Below are 7,862 nucleotides of genomic sequence, written 5' to 3'. Positions count from 1 at the left end.
TTCATCTTCCTCCCAGTGAGCAGCTGGTGAAGTCCCACCACTGACCTCTTGGTTAGCAGACAAGTGCCTTACCCACTGCGCCACCTGAACCCCCTGTGCAAGCCAAGGGGCTGCCATAAACCAGTGCTTCTCAAACTTCATGGCGCAGCATCACCTGGAGGCCTTCCTGACCCAGATCGCTGGGCCCCACCCCTAGCGTCTCGAATCAGCAAGCCTTACGCTTCTGGGGCTCCCAGGTGATGCTGATGCTGTGGGTCTGGGGACCACACTGTGAGAACAGCTGTCACTCACATCGCTTGGTCATCCCTCAACTGGTCTTTACAGGTTATGTTCTGAGAGGTCATCCCCACCCAAAAAGAGGAAGTAAATCCTAAAGATTTCGAGACTTTTGAAAACATGTTTGGTAATCGTCACCATTAGGCTATGAGGAAAGTACATACTGTTACATTGATGTCAAGGGTGGATTTACTAAGCTGACTAAATATATTTGTAAGGTGCCCAGTGGCAAGGTAGAAAGTTGCAGAACTTTCTAGAAACTCCTCAGGCCTGGCCCTTCCCCACGCAGTAGAATGTTCCATCCCTGTTTGAACCCCAGCCTAGCAACTCTGGGCAGCTGCGAGCCTTAGCATGTTCCCGTTTGCCAAAGCCTTGGGTCTGCGGCCTGGCTATTTTCACTGGACACTGAAAATGAGCCCTGGTTCTCTCTTCTCCCCTCCCTTTCTCTCTTGGTTCTTGTGGGTAAATTCAGACATGGTATATCATGTTCTTTGGCACGGCTGTGAGCGGAAACCTGGGAGTCTAGAAGGTGGGCAGCGTGGGAAGGTATTACCCCAGCTCCGCTGTCCCTAGGAAGCTTGAAGTGTAGCCCCGAGTTAGTCCAGGTGACTGTCCTCACTGTGTCCTCTGCTGTGTCCTAAGGAGGGTGGGGCACTGATAAGTTTAACTCCTCAGAACTACTGAATCTAAACTCTGTTTGTCGACTTGGGGTTCCCTAGTCCAGAGTGGATCCACGAGGGATGACATCGTTTGGGAAGTGGTGAGAGAGACCCAACCAGAGAGAGAGAACTAGAGAGAAAGTGAGGGAGAGACAGAGAACCAGAGACAGACAGACAGACTGAGGCGGTCAGAGCGTGACCTCCGTTCCAACCTCGTGTCTCCACAGTGCTCGGCACTGAGTTGGACGCACACACAGGTCCACCCCTGCTCTGGCGGGCCTGCGGGCCAGCGCCCAGTGCAGTGGGCATTTTCTACAGCAGCATCCCAATCTTGGTGGCCTCCGAGGGCGGCTGTGTCCCGCCAGCGTCCTGGGCAGGCTGAATGTCCCGTCTTGGTGGTGCTGCCTGGCTCTAGAGCTGGCGGGTGTGGCAGCGCTGTCCTCGTTCAGTAGGTGGCTTCTGGTTGGCAAAGATGAAGTAGCTCCTTGGCTGCCCCATTTTGCTCTCAAAGTCCAAGTGCTGTTCAGCTTAGCGCGGTTTCCTCAGCCTCCCAATGACGCCCTTGCCCTGGAATGATCCCTACCCATCCCTCTCTGCCTGAACCAGCTGGAGCGGACCCTGGTCTCGGCAGAGGAGCTCCGGCCAGCACGATGCAGCCGTACGTTTTCTGGGGGCATCTCCACCCTCCTCAGCAGCTTCTATGGGAAGCTGTTTAAGGGTGGTTTAAGTAGCTCCAGTGGTGCACTGGTTAAGGTGCTCAGCTCCTAATCAAAAGGTTGGTGGTTTGAACTCACCAGCTGTTCTGTGGGAGAAAGATGAGGCAGTCTGCTTCCGTGAAGATTGACAGCCTTGGAGACCCTGTGGGCAGTTCCACTCTGTCCTCTAGGGGCGCTGTGGGTCAGAATCAGCTTCACTCACTCACTGCCGATGAGTCGATTTCAACTCATAGCGACCCCTCCTTGGGTTTCCGAGGCAGTATCTGTATGTAAGTAGATTGCCCAACCTTCCTTCTGAGGAGTGGCTGAGTGGGTTTGAACCACCAGCCTTCTGGTCAGCAGTTAAATGCCTTAGGCACTACGCCACCAGAGCTCCTCATCGACTCAAGGGCAGTGGGTTTTGTTTGTTTGTTTTGGTAAGAAGGACCCTGACCCAAGAGAGGCTAAGAGCCAGGTCCTTTTGTGATCCACATGGAGTCCTGCGGGGTCCCAGGAGGTGTCTCTGAACATTTGACTGGGGGCCTCTCACTGAACTTAGAGTTTGACAGAACGCTCCTAAAAGGCCCATGAATCTCCATCCTGCATCTGGAGTCTCAGAGGCCAACCGGGAGGCTGGGTCAGAGGCTGGTCAGAGACCAGTTAGGGGCTGGGTCAGAGGCCGGGTCAGGGACCGGGGTCGGAGGCTGGGTCAGGGGCCGGGTCAGAGGCTGGACAGAGACCAGTCAGGAGCCAGGTCAGAGGCCTGGTCAGAAGTTGGGTCAGGGGCCAGATCAGAGGCCGAGTCAGAGACCAGTGAGGGGTGGGTCAGGGTCTGGGTCAGAGGCTGGTCAGAGACCAATCGGGGACCAGGTGAGAGGCCAGGTGAGAGGGCCAGTCAGGGTCTGGGTCAGGGGCCGGGTCTGATGAGTGTGGGCCTCACCTGCAGCCACGTTCATTTTCAGTTCAGCTCAGCAGACTCAGTGACTTGTTCAGTAAACACTCGCTGAGGAAGCAGCCACCAGGCCCAGTGCTCGGGGGGGGGGCAGGTGCACCTACCAAACCTCTGCCCAGAGGAGCCCAGCTCCCCCAAACAAGCCACTACCGCACGGGGCCGGCATGGCCACAAGCCAGCACCGTCTGTGCGTCTGTCGTGCTGCGGCGGCTGTGTGTTGCTGGGATCCTGGAAGTGTTCCACTGGTACTTCCCACAGCAGCAAGACCGCCACGGTGGACGCTCTCAGTGGCACTGCCAGACTGAGTGTAGGCAGGAAGCCGGGTGATCTTCTGAAAGTCGGCCCCTGGAAACCGTACGGGTCCCCACGGGCCATTGTCCGCATCACTGCTGGGAGGTGAGCGCCCTGCGTGGACCCAGGGTTCCCGGCTGCGTCAGGAGAGAAACCGGCCCGGGAGGCCCGGGAGGCCAGGGAGGCCAGGGAGGCCCGGGAGGCCCGGCCCCGCACACGCGTGGAAGGATGCGGCGGGGGCAGCCACTGAAGCCAGCCGGGTGCCCCTGCTGGAGGGCCAGCTCTGGGGGTCTCTGCAAATGCTCCCGGTGGAAGTTAGGGTGTGTGTCGTCTTGGCTGGGCCTGGCTGAGTGGCCCTGGGGACGTGGCGCTCCGTGGTGAGTGGCTGAGTGGCCCTGGGGACGGGGTCTGCTCCCCGTGCACAAGGAGCAGCTTCACCCTGGATGTAGCCGAGGTGCTCTTCAGCAGCTGCCATGGTGTCTGCTGGTCTTGGGACTTTTAATGGACTCGAATCAATGGCCTTTTGTGGGATTTGGTAACATGGGGACTGTGCCTTTTACTCTGTCGACCTTGGGTTTGTCAGCCTCAGCAGCCAGCAGCTGAGTGAAGAAAAGCCCCCAGCTCCAGTGGGCCGGGAGCAGGAGGCCGAGCTGAAGGCCAAGGTTGAGGGGCTTTCACACAGCTCCTGGAGCCTGGCACTTTGAACTCGGACTTATAGCCTCCAAAACTAGGAAAGAATAAACTCCTGTTTGTTCAAGCCGCCTGTCTGTGGTATTTTCTGTTACAGCGGCATGAAGTAACCAAAACACTCCCCTAACGAGGCCGGCTGGTCCTGCTGAGAAAAGAACAGGAACCGAGCGCCCCAAGTTGTACCCAGCCTGGTCCCTGGGACCTCCTAAGGCCCACATGCACCTTAGGGCTGCAGCCCCGGCTGTCCAGTGGGCAGCTGCACAGGGCGGAGCCCCCGATGGCAGAGGGTAGGAGCCCGCCGCGGAGCTGGGAGCTGGGAGCCCTGCAGCCCCAGCTTCTCTTCAACACGGATGCAGACGGGTCCTCTCCTGAGTCTGCTTTACGGTGAAATGTAAGTTGTTTACCAATGGACTTACCTATCTCTTCCCCACAGAGAAGGTGCAGGAAGATTGGTGTTCCAGAAGTGGCCCCGCCACCACCATGACCCTCCAGGGCAGAGGGGCCCCCACTTGGCAAGGAAGGGCACGGCCTCCGAGTAGCCCTCTCGCTTGGACATTCCATGGCTTATGTTTAATGGCTGCTTGTCGCGTGTGTTTCCAACCCGGAGGCAGAGGTTTCGTGCTGGTGCTGGCGAAGGAGAGAGACTGGGTGACAGGCATTTTGGGGGCTGTTGTGTGAGAGCTTAGGGGCATGTGGACCGCAGACTCACCATCAGGGTGGTCTGCACTCCTGGGGTGCGTGCTCCTGGCCCCCCTTCTCTCAGCCAAGATGGCTGCCTCCTCCCGGCCTCCTGTGGCCCAGAGCTGGATTACCCAGCAGCGAGGTAAGCATGGGCTTCCTTGTGCCTACTTCTAACCTGTAGTGGACATTGTTACGTTTTCCACCACATCTGCCCAGGTCACCCTGCTTATAGGGTAGGGTGGTCCGCCCCGCTCCTGGCCACATTGTCGGAAAAAGCAGGGGTGGTGGTAAATTCTCGAAGCCATGTTTCATAGACTTGGGATTGCTCTGGTCAGGACAAAGTGGCCACGCAGAGGCCTCCTCCGCAGGCTCTATCGAGGTCCCAGCTGGTGCCCTCGGGCTAAATGAGTGCTCGCAGCCGCTTCCCTTTGCAGCGGCCGATTAAGCCCCGAATGAGCGCGGCTGTCTGCAGGAGAAGCTGCTCAACATTAAGACACAATTCATTGGGAGGATTGAGTGCAGGCTGCCAATGATGTCTCTCCTCAACTTTGCGCAGCTCCCTACAAGTTGGGGCCGGCAGGCCAGGAGGTGAGCGTGAGGGGTGAGGCAGGGAGGCTGGGTCATGAAGTGCCTTGCGAACCCTGAACCGGGCCTGGGGACTCAGGACGGCAGCAAGGCAGGGGCGCCAGGCTGGGACCATCAGGATGGGGAGCACCTGGCGGACAGCATTGGGTCACGGGGCACCGTGTGGGGGGCACCGTGTGGGGGCACCATGTGGGGGCACCAGGCTGGGAAGTACTGGATTGAGGAGCATAAGGCACGTGTGCTTTGAGCCCAGACCCCTCCTCAGTGGAGGGGGCCACAGTGCTGACCCAGCTGCCCTCAGGGTTTGGTGAGGGTCCGTGAGGGCATGGAGGTAGGACGGGCCTCTCACCTGAGCAGCTCTGGGCCGCAGGGGTGAGGAGCACAGCCCACACCTGGCTCCTCCTCTGACTGTATGGCATCACTCAGGTGTGCTTCTGCAGGGTGTCAGCCCCTCTGGGTCGAAGCAGGGCTTTGAACTTGTTCTTGCCCATTCAGTCATGGCCGATAAAGCAAAACCAGAGCAGACCTGAATCTGTAAAATGTGGTGAAGCAGCGTAATAACTGGAATGGGAAAAGTTACAGGTTGACACCCTGCTAGAAACAGCGGTCTCCCTCTTAGAAAACAATAGCGGAGCGTATGTTGCATAACAACCAAATCTCTTGACTAGCAGGGTTGGAAACAATGGTGCATGCCTCAAGGATGGCGGCCAGCCATGCTGCTTTGAACGTGTGTCACTCTCCCCAGTCCTGACAGTAATCTGTCTCCCACACCAGGCTCCTGAAGGGGCTCACTGCCCCGCTCCCAGCCTCCCGCTCCCGGCCTCCCGCTCCCGCGCCTCCCGCTCCCGGCCTCCCCCTCCAGGCGTCCACCTGTCATGGTCCGGTGCGGCTTCGTGCTCCCTCCACCCACACTCTAAAAACTCACGTGTGTTCTGACTTCGCTTTGTCGGCCATGACTGAACCAGTTCCAACCGATTCGAAGACCTGGTTTATGTCGGTCGAGTGAAGAGTCCTGAGGAATCTGGTTTACAGTCAGTCCTTCCCTCTGCTCCCCACCCTGGGTCTCGGCTGGGGAGACTGGCCCATTGGTACCTCTCTCTGCTTGGGTGGGGACTACTACCTGCTGGACAGCCTCGGGAGCCCTGCAGGGGCTCTTCTCACACCCCCTCCCCTTGACAGTGAACACAGAGGAGCCGTCCCCCCGCCACCTGGCTGGCTCCCTTCCTGGCTGCCATCCATTTGTCACTCACGTTGTCATGGTGACCACCAGGGGCCAAGGCAGAGGGAGGCCTGCCCTCTGAGCTCACCCTGGCCGGCTCGAAGCCTCTGCCCCAGGGAGGTTGGTGGGCGACCTCTAAGGAGCACGGGCTTCAGGCCCTGGATGGGAATTCTGCACACCCACTTCCTGCGTGTGGGGCCAAGGCAATGGTGGGCCTGCCCTGCTCCTCCCAAACGCGAGCTCCGGACGGCGCAGCAGGCAGACGCCCACGGTGCACCTTCACGGTGAAGGGGAAGCAAGACAGTGCAGCAGCCTGGCGTGTGGCTGTTGTCGGGGCTGTGGAGTCGACTCCCACTCGTGGCGACCCCTTGTCACAGAGCAGACTGTGCTCCGAAGTTTGCGTGGCTGCAAACTTTACGGAAGCAGGCCACCAGGCCATCCTTCCGTGCCACCACTGGGTGGGTTCGAACCACAGACATGTAGGTTGGCAGTGGGGTGCCAGTTCTCTGTGCTGCCCAGGGACCTTCCACCTGGCAGGAGAGACATTTAAAGCAACGCTGTCGCCCGTCACTCACTCCCCACCCCTGTTCTTGGCAGCCCAGCCAACAGCAGGGAGGTCTCGTCTTGTTCATGGGGTCGGGTCTTGGGTGGGCCCTCAGGAATCAGGAAGTGCTGTGGCTGGGTGTTTCCGTGAAGACCATTGGGGTGCTGAGCATGGTCCCCCAGGCCGTGTCAGCATCACTGCGGGCTGGTTAGACCCGAAAACACTAGACCTCCTGGGGGTGGGGACGGAGCTCTGCTGAGGGGCCAGTTGGGCTCCTGATGCCCGGAGCCACCGCTAGGTGCCGCCCTGACCCCAGGTTGGCAGGTCAAGCCTCCCAGTGGACTCTGAAGCTGGGGAGGTGCCGGAGTTCTCAGCAGGGAAGGGGGAGGGGGAAACCGGGCACTGGGCCAACCCTCCCTGTCTCAGCCTCAGTGCGTGTGCGTGTGCGTGTGCGTGTGCATGGCTGTGTGTGTAAATGTGTGCATTGTATGAGTGTGTACTTGTGTGTATGACTCAGTATGTGTGTGTGAAGGTGTGTGTCTACGTGTTTGTGTATGTCTGTGTGCTAATGTGTGAGTGTGTATATATGTGTATGAGTAGTGTGACTGTGTATGTGTGCTGAGTATGTGTACATGTGTTTGTGACAATGTGTGTGAGTACATATGTCTGTGTGAGTGTGTGTATGTATTTGAGTGGTGTGACTATGTGAGTGTGTGTTTTATGTGAGACAGTAGGTATATGTGACTGTATGGGTGTGTCTGTGTGTGCATCTATCTATGTGTGTGAGTGTATGTGTGAATGTGCATGTATTTGGTGTGACTGTATGTGAGTGTGTGAATGTGTGTTCTGTGTGAGACAGTTGTATGTGTGTGTGCATTTGCATGTGTGTGAGTGTATGTGAGTGTGCGTGTATTTTATATGACTGTGTATGTGTGTGTGAGTGGCTGTTACCTGTGAGACAGTAGGTGCATGTGGTATGTGTATGTCTGTGTGCATCTGTGTATATGTGAGTGTATGTCAGAGTGTGTGTATTGAGTGGTGTAGCTGCGTGTGTATGTGTGAGCATGTGCATGTATTTGAGTGAGTTTCTGTGTGTGTGGGAATGTGTGTTGTGTGTGACAGTAGATGTGAGTGGTGTGTGTGTGTCCGTCTGTGTATGTGTGTGAGCATGTTTGTGTGTTTAAGGGGAGCAGGTGTGTCCCTGACAAACACCCAAGGGCCCTAAAACCCTGGGGTGGGGCGTGGAGAACAGGGTGCTCGGCGGGGCCCC

Source organism: Orycteropus afer, unplaced genomic scaffold, assembly GCF_000298275.1.
Source record: "Orycteropus afer afer isolate SDZICR_OR568_19922 unplaced genomic scaffold, OryAfe1.0 scaffold00244, whole genome shotgun sequence".
Classification (NCBI taxonomy): Eukaryota; Metazoa; Chordata; class Mammalia; order Tubulidentata; family Orycteropodidae; genus Orycteropus; species Orycteropus afer.
The sequence above is the reverse complement of the archived record's forward strand: the minus strand, read 5'-3'. Positions refer to the sequence as shown.